Source organism: Mandrillus leucophaeus, unplaced genomic scaffold (assembly GCF_000951045.1).
Source record: "Mandrillus leucophaeus isolate KB7577 unplaced genomic scaffold, Mleu.le_1.0 Scaffold1434, whole genome shotgun sequence".
NCBI classification, from domain to species: Eukaryota; Metazoa; Chordata; class Mammalia; order Primates; family Cercopithecidae; genus Mandrillus; species Mandrillus leucophaeus.
The window spans coordinates 5,220-14,436 of NW_012101404.1; the positions used below are offsets into that span (position 1 = coordinate 5,220).

The 9,217-nt window shown below is 46.1% G+C and overlaps 1 pseudogene; it reads right to left on the minus strand.

Annotated features, from left to right (window-relative positions):
- Positions 1-5,400, minus strand: part of LOC105535252 — a 9,620-nt pseudogene extending 4,220 nt beyond the window's left edge.
- Positions 5,401-9,217: the final 3,817 nt, after the last annotated feature.

The window sequence follows — 9,217 nt, forward strand, 5'->3', positions numbered from 1 at the left end:
AGTTGCTCGGAACCGCGGGTCCTGGGGCCGCCCGCCCCGCACAGCTCCGAGCGAGTTTGGGGAGGGAGATACACTCTCAGCCCATCTCGCCGTGCCCGACAGCGCGCATCAGGAGGGCATCAAAAGTGTTTTAGTAGAGTGGCAGTGGACAGCGGCATCCATGCAGAAGGAGCAGCTTGTGGACAGAGTCACAGGCTGGTTAACTGGTGACAAATTCCTGAAGGTGCCTGACAAATTCAAGGAGAACCTGTTCCCAGATCAGCTGGGGTCTGGGTTTTGTGTTCCCCTTTTCTCAATGCTCCAGTGAGGCAGGACAGTGGGGCCAGATTGCACTCAACCATGGTCAAGGGCTCCCCTACAAGCTGGGGAGGACTAACTCCCTTCTCAGCCCAGGGACACAGAAGGTTAGAGCAGCCTGTCCAGTAGGGATTTGAGCTCAGAGAGGGGAAGCCACTGTCTCAGAGTCACAGAGCAGGTCAGTGGCAGGCCCAGGTCCTGGATCCGCAAGCTGTTTGTTTCTGAAGAAATATTCCACCCCAGAGCATGAAAGTTATCTGAGCGCTGACTCCCTGGCAGGTGAGGTCATTTTGCCCATTCTCTCCTTTCACCTTCATTGTGTGTGTGGTTTGTGTAAATGTACCCATCGTATGGTGGAAAACTTAGGCTCAGAGAGAGGCAAAGGCCTGTGCAAGGCTACAGAACTCAGAAGTGCCTGAGCAGAAACAAGGACCAGACAGACTTTCCCTTGACTTTGCTCTAGTCCATCTGGAGGTGGGGCAATTTGTTGGGGGACCAGAGGCCATCAGCAGCCCTCTTGGTGGCCATGTGGGCTCAGGGGAGATGTGCATGAAAAAGCTGGAGGCCATGATGCTTTCACCCTCACTCATTTCTAAAGGGGCAGGAATCTTTGCATGGCACAGACGCCTGGTTTGCCAAAATGACCCTCCCTTCCCTGCCTCTGGCCCCAGAGGTGAGTCACAGGTGGGTGAGGGTGGTGTCAGGCATGGGCAGGGTGATGTTGCTAGCACACTCTTCAGGCCCTGCTTCAACCCAGGAAACTGGGTTTGTCAGGCAAAGCCCAGATATATTGTATCAAAATCTGGATTTCAAATAATGTTTTCAGGTGATTTGCATGCACATTGATAATTTTAACTGGCAGTAATTCTATAATTGAAAGGGAAAAGAATATATAGATATATTGACTTGTCAAAAAGGTACAGTAAAGACTGTATATTTCAAGGCATATACATCTTATCTTACAAAAAATAACTAAAAACAATAATAAAGGGGATAGGGAATGAGTTGAAGTAGAAATTAAACAAATAGGGCATAATTAGTAGATACTGAGGCTGAGCATCAGCTCATACTATTTTGGTTATTGTGTATAGGTTAAAATATTCTCTAATAAAACACTTGTATAAAAAGAAAAACTATAACATTAGCTCTTAAGATCGTGGTTAGGTTTGGGGAGGAGGAAAAGAGGAAGGAAGTGGTTTGTGGGCAAAAACAAGGATAGTTCTATAGTTACACAAATGTATTAGCTTTGTTACAAGTTATTGAGCATTACATTAATATTTTATTGTGCATATGTTTCTCTATGCATGTTATACATCAATAAAATTTTAAATATTTATTATTTAATCCTAACTATTTCAGAATAATAGCAATGCTTGGCATTGTTTTGTTTCAAAGTGGGGCATTTACACTCAGGCATCATGAGATGGATATTAATATTCCAAGGTATTTATTCATGTCCTGACCTTTGGGCATCCCCCTCAGTCTTTCATTTTTTATTTCAATTGAGTAAACAGCATGGTTTTAGTTTTGGGGAATGTAAATTTCTTACAGCAAAGTCCTTCCTCCACAACAATATTCCCCACGGCCAGGCCACCTAGCACCGTGGGCTGCACATAGTGTGCACCCAGTGTGTGTGGAACTGGTTTGAATCAGGAAGAAAACAAGTAGCAGAGTGTGGGGAAAAGAAAGAGATCAGCCTGTTACTGTGTCTATATAGAAAGAAGTAGACATAAGAGACTCCATTTTGTTCTGTATTTGAGATGCTGTTAATCTGTGACCCTGCCCCCAACCTTGTCCTTGCAAGAGACATGTGCTGTGGTAACTCAAGGTTTAATGGATTTTGGGCGTGCAGGGTGTGTCTTTGTTCCTAGGAAAAGCTAGGTATTGTCCAAGGTTTATCCCCATGTGATAGGATGAAACAATGCTGCTAAAAGGTTTATCTCTAGGCACAGGATTTTCCTTTAAACTTATTCATGTCACAGAGATCCTTGTTCTTATGGCTTACTGCTGATTTCCTCCCTAAAAACGATCCTATTGTCCTGCCGGTGCCGGCGTGGGTCCTCTGTAAGCTGAGCGCCGGTCCCCTGGGCCCCCGCTTTTCTTTCTCTATACTTTGTCTCTGTGTCTTATTTCTTCCCTCAAGTCTCTCGTTCCACCTAACGAGAAACACCCACAGGTGTGGAGGGGCAGGCCACCCCTTCAGCAGAGGTCAGTTTTGCAAAGGATAGAATGTGGGTAATACGAGTAAGGTTGAAAGGCCACAACTCAACAGCAAACACTTCTTAAATACTTTCAACTGATTCTCTGAAAGATGTTGGTTTACAGCAGACATTTGGGAGTATGGTTGCATATTGTAATCACCTGGAGAGCTTTAAATCACACTGCTGCCTGGGTCTCACTCTAGAGATTGTCTTAATTATTCCCTTGCAACTTGGGTTTGGGAACATTAAACTCCACCTCCCACATGCACAGCAGGTTATTCTAATGTGCACACAAGGGTAAGAAGCATTGATTCAGGGTCAGGAATGCATTGGTTGTGTGTGATTTCTATGTGTGCTCTAGGCATTTGCCCTATAGCTGCTCCTGGATGGGGGTCTTAGAAAACATCTTGGCCCTTGAAAACATACTCTGCTGGTTGGCTAAATTGCAACAGGGAAAAATATCAGCAGCTCTATCTCTATGTCACTTGCCGTCGAGCAAAAGTTGTTTCAGGCACAGTAAGTTGGTTTAGTCTATATTAAAAATCATAAGTATCCTACCAATACAGAATAAGGATACAGATATGTTTCCAGATATGTGGAGTGCATTATAGGTGTTTTCGTATTTATCCTATAAGAAATTACAAATGTAATGGTGGACATTAATTTCCTAAACCAATGCTTAGCCATTCCCTCAAATCATTTCCAGTTTTTCCAAGAGACTTCAGAAGCATTCCCTGGAGTGAATTATTTCTAATGGTGAAGAGTACTGGATAGATGGGATGAGATTCTCAAAAAAAAAATCTTGCTTCTACTTCAGAAGTGTCACTCTTCCACCCCTTGAAGGACCAGGAAACCTGGCTGAGTAGTGTGGTCTATGGAGGTGCATGGGCTTCAGAGACAGGCCAACGATGATCCTGAGTCCAAGCCAGCTGCTTAGTAGATGTGGGACAGTTTTATAAGCCTTACCTGCAAGAAAAAACAAAACAAAATTGATTACAAAAACAGAAATTTAAAAAATTTTCTTATTGTATTCATGTTCTTGGCAATGGCTTTTATGCTGGTTCCCATCAACAGACAGAATCTGTTTCCTAAACCTTGAACTTTCTTGCTTAATTTGCACAGGCCAAAGCTGTGCATGTGACAGTGGGTCAGTTTGGTGCCTAGGCTCAAAAGGTCTTAAATAGTTCTGTTATCTTTTCAGAATTTTTCCATATCCATGAAAACAAGCCCATTTTAGCTTTCTGTAGGATAAAGTAACATGCTGAGAAAAGCCAAAGAGCCTCAGTTTACAGACAGCTCACTCCCAGAAGCAGAGCCACCTAATTCACCAGCAGCTGAACACTCACACCTGTAGGAGCCAAACTGAGCCCAGAAGAATGGCCCAGCTGAGCCCAGTCTAAATTTCTAACCACCTCAACCCCTGAGAGAGGAGACAGTCAGAGGCTGGTTAGGAAGATAGGGAGGGAGGGTCTCGGGAGAGGAAAACCACCCGCGGGACTGCACCTGCCCCACCCCTGTAGCTAGTGGGAAGAAATGTGGTTAAGAACTTCCTCTTATGCCAGGATGTTGCTCAGATGGGACTGTCCCAGCTTAGGCATAGGCAAAATAAATCAACCTAAATTTCCTTGTTTTCACCCAGCTCATTGTAAAGTCATTAACATGATATAAGTATTGTGGTTTTAGCTTCTCCCCTGTAAGTTTCCCTTAGGCACTCATGGGTAATAACCAAAATGGAATCACTGTGGCCAACCCCGGGCACACGCAGATGCAACACCCTTGGTGGGAAACTTGACCCCTCCCATTTGGGTAGAACCCACAGAAGACTTCCTCGTTCTTGCCACATAAAAGACCCAGAAGTCAGCCCCATTTCTGGCAACATGCTTTCAGGTCCCCTCTGGCTGCTGAGAGCTTTCTTATTGCTTAATAAATCCTACTCTGCTTTCTCATTCTGGTGTACACGTGCCTCATTTTTCCAGGTCATGGGAGGAGAGCCTGGACCTGGCTGAACTGAGACCACCACACTGGCACCAAACAGCAACTAGGAGACCGTGATATTCACGTGGACACTCTCAGCTTGCACCTTTGCTTTCTCTAGGGGACACTGTCCCACCCACCCTTGAGCCTGAGGAGAAAAGTTGATAGAGAGGCTGTTCCCTCACTTCCAGCAGAAAAGAGGTGTTCAGGCCGTCACTTCCCTGAAGTCAGAGCCTTCATGGCTGCACTCAATGTGGCAGCCACCTGCCATATGTAGCTACTGGGTACCTGGAATGTGGCTGGTTTGAAGTAGTATGTGCTGCGAACAAAAAAATGCACAGTGAGTGTAGAATTAGACCAGAAATATACTTTATTTCTAATTATATATTGATCATGTATTAAAACTATTTTGGATACAATAGGTTACAATTATAAACAATTTCACTTGTTTCTTTTTATTAGTTTGGATGTGGCTAATAAAAAACTAAATTCACAACTAACATTTTATTTTTTAGAGACTTGTTTCCTCTTCCAATCTCAGGTGTCCTACTCAAAAGACCAGAGGCCAGAAAGGTTATGAAATCTAAAACATTAAAATAATTGTTAATATATTGTTTCCATTTGTGAGCAAGCGTGTGTCTGTGTGTGTGTGCGCGCGGTCATGCACAACTGATAAATGGACGTAACATTACACAACAGAAGGTGAAAAATGAACCCCCAACAGAGCCAGGCCTAGCACAGAAAGCAAGCCCTGACTGAAAATACCTGGAGACACGAGTCTGTGACTCTTGCCTGGGGTTAAGTGTATGGTCGAATTTCTGGCAGTCGAATTCTGTCACTCAAAGCTGGAGGGCGTAGAGCTAGTAGCAGTATCCAATGAGGGCGCTGGACTGGGAACTGCCCAATCAGGCAAAGGAGGGGGCGGCATCCGGGATCTGGCGCGGCTTTTACCTCTCCCTTCAGCCAGAGCTGGGTTAGGGGCTCACTGACCTGCTTCCACCCCTCAGGGAGGCTTCGGTGAATCCGCCGCAGCCTCAGCCTCCGTCGCTCTGTGACCAGCGGGTATTGGGTGATTCTAGCTAAGACTTCACGACACCCTCGAAACGCTGAAATGGTGAGTGTGCGGGGCAGGGCGTCCGGAGGCTGGGGGGGGCTTCATCGGCACCGGCGGGAAATGGCGGCGGCGGGACCGAGTCTGCTGAGTCCCTGCTGCCGCCGCTCAGCCCTCGGTCTTCAGTCCCCTCCGGTGAGGGACCCGCACTCCTGTTGGTCCCCGCGCGGGGGCTCTGCCCAGCCTGCAGCCCCCCTCCTTCAGCTCTGTGCCCGCAGCCCCGCACCTTCCCCGGGCTGTGGGGTGAGAAGGTCACCGGGAAGACGCCGGCGCCGCGTGCGCGGGCACCGGGTGGGAGGAGCTGTGGTCCGGGGTCCCGTCCTTACTTTACCCTGTTCCAAATGAGATGGAGGCCCCGTCAAAACATAGAGTTCATGTGAGGAAACGGGGACTCATTAATGGGACAGCGCCCGGTGGCTCTTGGTTTGGGGGCTGCCAGCGGGTCTTGAAGGAAAGGCTTTTGTGGGGTGTGTGAGGAAGGGAAGCCATTCACCCGCCCGCCCCAACTTTCCACCGGTCCCCTTGCCCTGAGCGCCTCCTCCGCGTGGCTGTTCCTGAGCGGCATCTTTTAGAATACGCTGGTGTCGTGTGCACAGCGCTTCGCTGAGTTCTGTGAGTGGTTCTGCCACATTATGGAACTTGAGGAGGGTGTGGGTGCCCCTGGTTTGCAGGCGTTCAGAAATGAAGACGGGTGTCCAGAGGCAGGGACTGGCGTCTGCAGGGGGGCAGTTGAGGGAAGAGCGCTGAGCTTGTGGGGTCTGCGCTGACTCTGGGTGGGGTCGTTAGTGAGTTGCTGGACAGCCCGTTGGGGTTGGAGCATTGACCGGTGTTGAGGAAACCCCGCAGGCTTTCTGTCAGAAGAAACACATGGCGACATGGCTGAGCCTGGGCTGGAGGGAGTCGCCTGGTGTCTGCGGGAGGCGCGAGTGGGTTCTGCACATGCGCGGTCCTGCTGGGCACTGTCGGGTTCCTCCAGGTCTCCTCCCGGGGAGAGGGAACTGGGAACTTAAGAGGAAAGGAGGAGTTCTGAGAAACTCCCTTCCCTGCACCCTGCTGCCAGCCCCCACCCAATGCTAACCCACTCCTGAGCACGCCCACTGGGCATTCGAATGGCCACACTCATCCCAGGACAGGGTTCTACCCTCAGGAATTGTGCCCATGGCAGCTTTGCTCCTACAGTTTTCTCCTAAGAACACACGCAGTGCCCAGAAGACTCCTGGCTCATGTCAACCCCAGATCTGTAGCAGGAATCTGTTTTCTTCACCTATCTAGGCTTCTGGACCACCTGATCTTAATCTCCTCTGCCTTTATGGACTCAGGAATCAGTCAGAGCTTAGCCCTGCCTGGGCCTGAACTTGTAGCACAAACCAGTCATTTCATCAATCCTGCCTTGCCCCCACCCAAGGCTCTTGATAGCACCTTTCTCTCTTATGCTCTTTTCTTCCCCACACATCCTCTTTCCGGTGCACACAGTTTGCTCAAGTGCATCCCTCATGTGCTACAAGAATTCCAACATTAGTGAGTTCAAGACCAGACCTTTAGACCTGCCTGTTGTAGGACCAAATACAAATTAGAAAAGGCTTAATGCTTTCTCTTTAGAATGAGGGAAGACTTTTTGCTCTTCTCCCTTTTCTTAAAGCATTTAGTTTGAAAACTTTTATATTTAAATATTTTCTCTGCTGCTTTGAAAAATATGTAAATCATTTTTGTCAGTTAACTAGGTCATTTGTCTTTTTTGACTCAAAACTGTCTTTAGGACCTGGGAACTATTGCGTTGAAATGCAAATAGCAAGAATATACACCCTATGCCACAGTTTCTGTAGGCAAGTAGGAGGCTGCCTTCAGCCTGTACGTGCCTCCACATTTCAAAACTACGTCCTATCATGAAGATATGGAAAGTGGTTTTTTGGTTTGTTTGTTTTTAACGTTACCAATTAGAAAACCCAGATGACCTCCCAAATTACTAGTTGACGTTATTATAAACTGTGTATGACAAATGGTGCTGTCATGTCTTGTACTTGAGTACTAATGGCGACGTTTTTTCTGTATTTGCAGTCTATTAGATTGCCTGTGATGCACATCGTATTTTGGTTTAATTAAATAACAAATCATTATCTTGCTGTTCTATTATTGTGGAGAGTATCATAGAATTGGAGATTATTTTGCTTTTAGTTATATTTTCCAAACACTGTCCAGAATTACCACATGGTATACACAAAGTGCCCACCAGGCTTCTCTTTAGAAAAAACCTTCCTTCTAAGGATTCCAGTCACAATCCACAATTTTGTGGCAAAGTACACAAAGTGCAGCAAAGTGCTCCACAAATCTGCAAACCAAAAGTTCTCTTTATTTGGGATCTACAATCACTTCTAGAGCAGTTAGACTAGATTTCTACAAAAATAACCTTTCAGGACAGCCATCAGTTATTCCACTTCCCTCCATGCTCCTGACATCTTCAGATCTGACACTGGTTCAGACATCATGGGGCCCATACACCCAACCAGGATCACACATGTGCATTGATTAAACCTGAGAACTTCAATTCTGTCCCTTCTCCCCTTGTCCAAATGCCCACAAATGTCCATAGCTCACCAGCCCTCCAGGACCTAAATGTGCATTCCCAAATTCTGAATTTATGTCCTGGGATTTGAGAGAAAAATGACACTTTTATCTGAGAAATAGTTTCTTTTAATTATCAGACCCAGAGACTTGTTAAAATGAGACCACAGTCCTACTGTTCCCCTCTTTGAACTATTTGTTTTTTGAAATTCCTTGCTATTGCCATCAGTGGCTATAAAGTAACCTAATAATACCACAGTGGGCACTGTAACCCACAATCTATGGCTTAACAATATATAGCCAGCCACTAACCAATTTTACTTCTGTAAATCAATAGGAATGTCTAACAACTTTGTATCAGTCCCCTCTCTGCTTTCTTTTTTGCCTTTAAAAATACACTTGTAACTGCTTCTAATTGGAGTATATATTCAGGGCAGCTTTATACTGCAAGGTCGCAATCTTCAAGCTTTGGCCCAAATAAACTCTCTACTTATGTTTACCCCAGTTTTTTCCTTTTAGGTCAAAATATTCTTCAGAATGTGTTGAAGGAGCCTCCATGAAAGGCTGTCTCTGGTTTTACTCTGTTTGCTGTAGTCCCCAGGAATGCAGAGGCACATTGATCTCACCTAGAATCTGCACATAAAAGCTGGTTTCTGCCTAGGATTCACAAGATAGGGCCAGACTTTGGGTTGAAGACATACAGAAAACTCACAGAAGGCATTTTCTGCATCATGAGAAGTCAACATAGACAACTTAAACCCCACTTTCAGCATGGAGCCCTTTGAGTTTTCCAGGTCTTGTCACCTGCTACAGCTGTGTGAGAAGCTTCTGGTGTGAATAGAATCCTGTGGCAGAATCTGTAAGTGTATAACAAGCACCTTAGCAGTGGGAGGTTAGGGCCACAAAATATCCAGAGCCATAATCACAACCATAATCACAAGTATGCCATCCTGTATACTGGGGTACTGGAGAACTTTCGTCTTTCCTCTTGTCTCAGAGTTAGCTGATCAGGGACAGTGCATATCACATCTGGATCTAGAATCTGCAGCTCTGCCTGGGCAGTTCTATTTTCTAT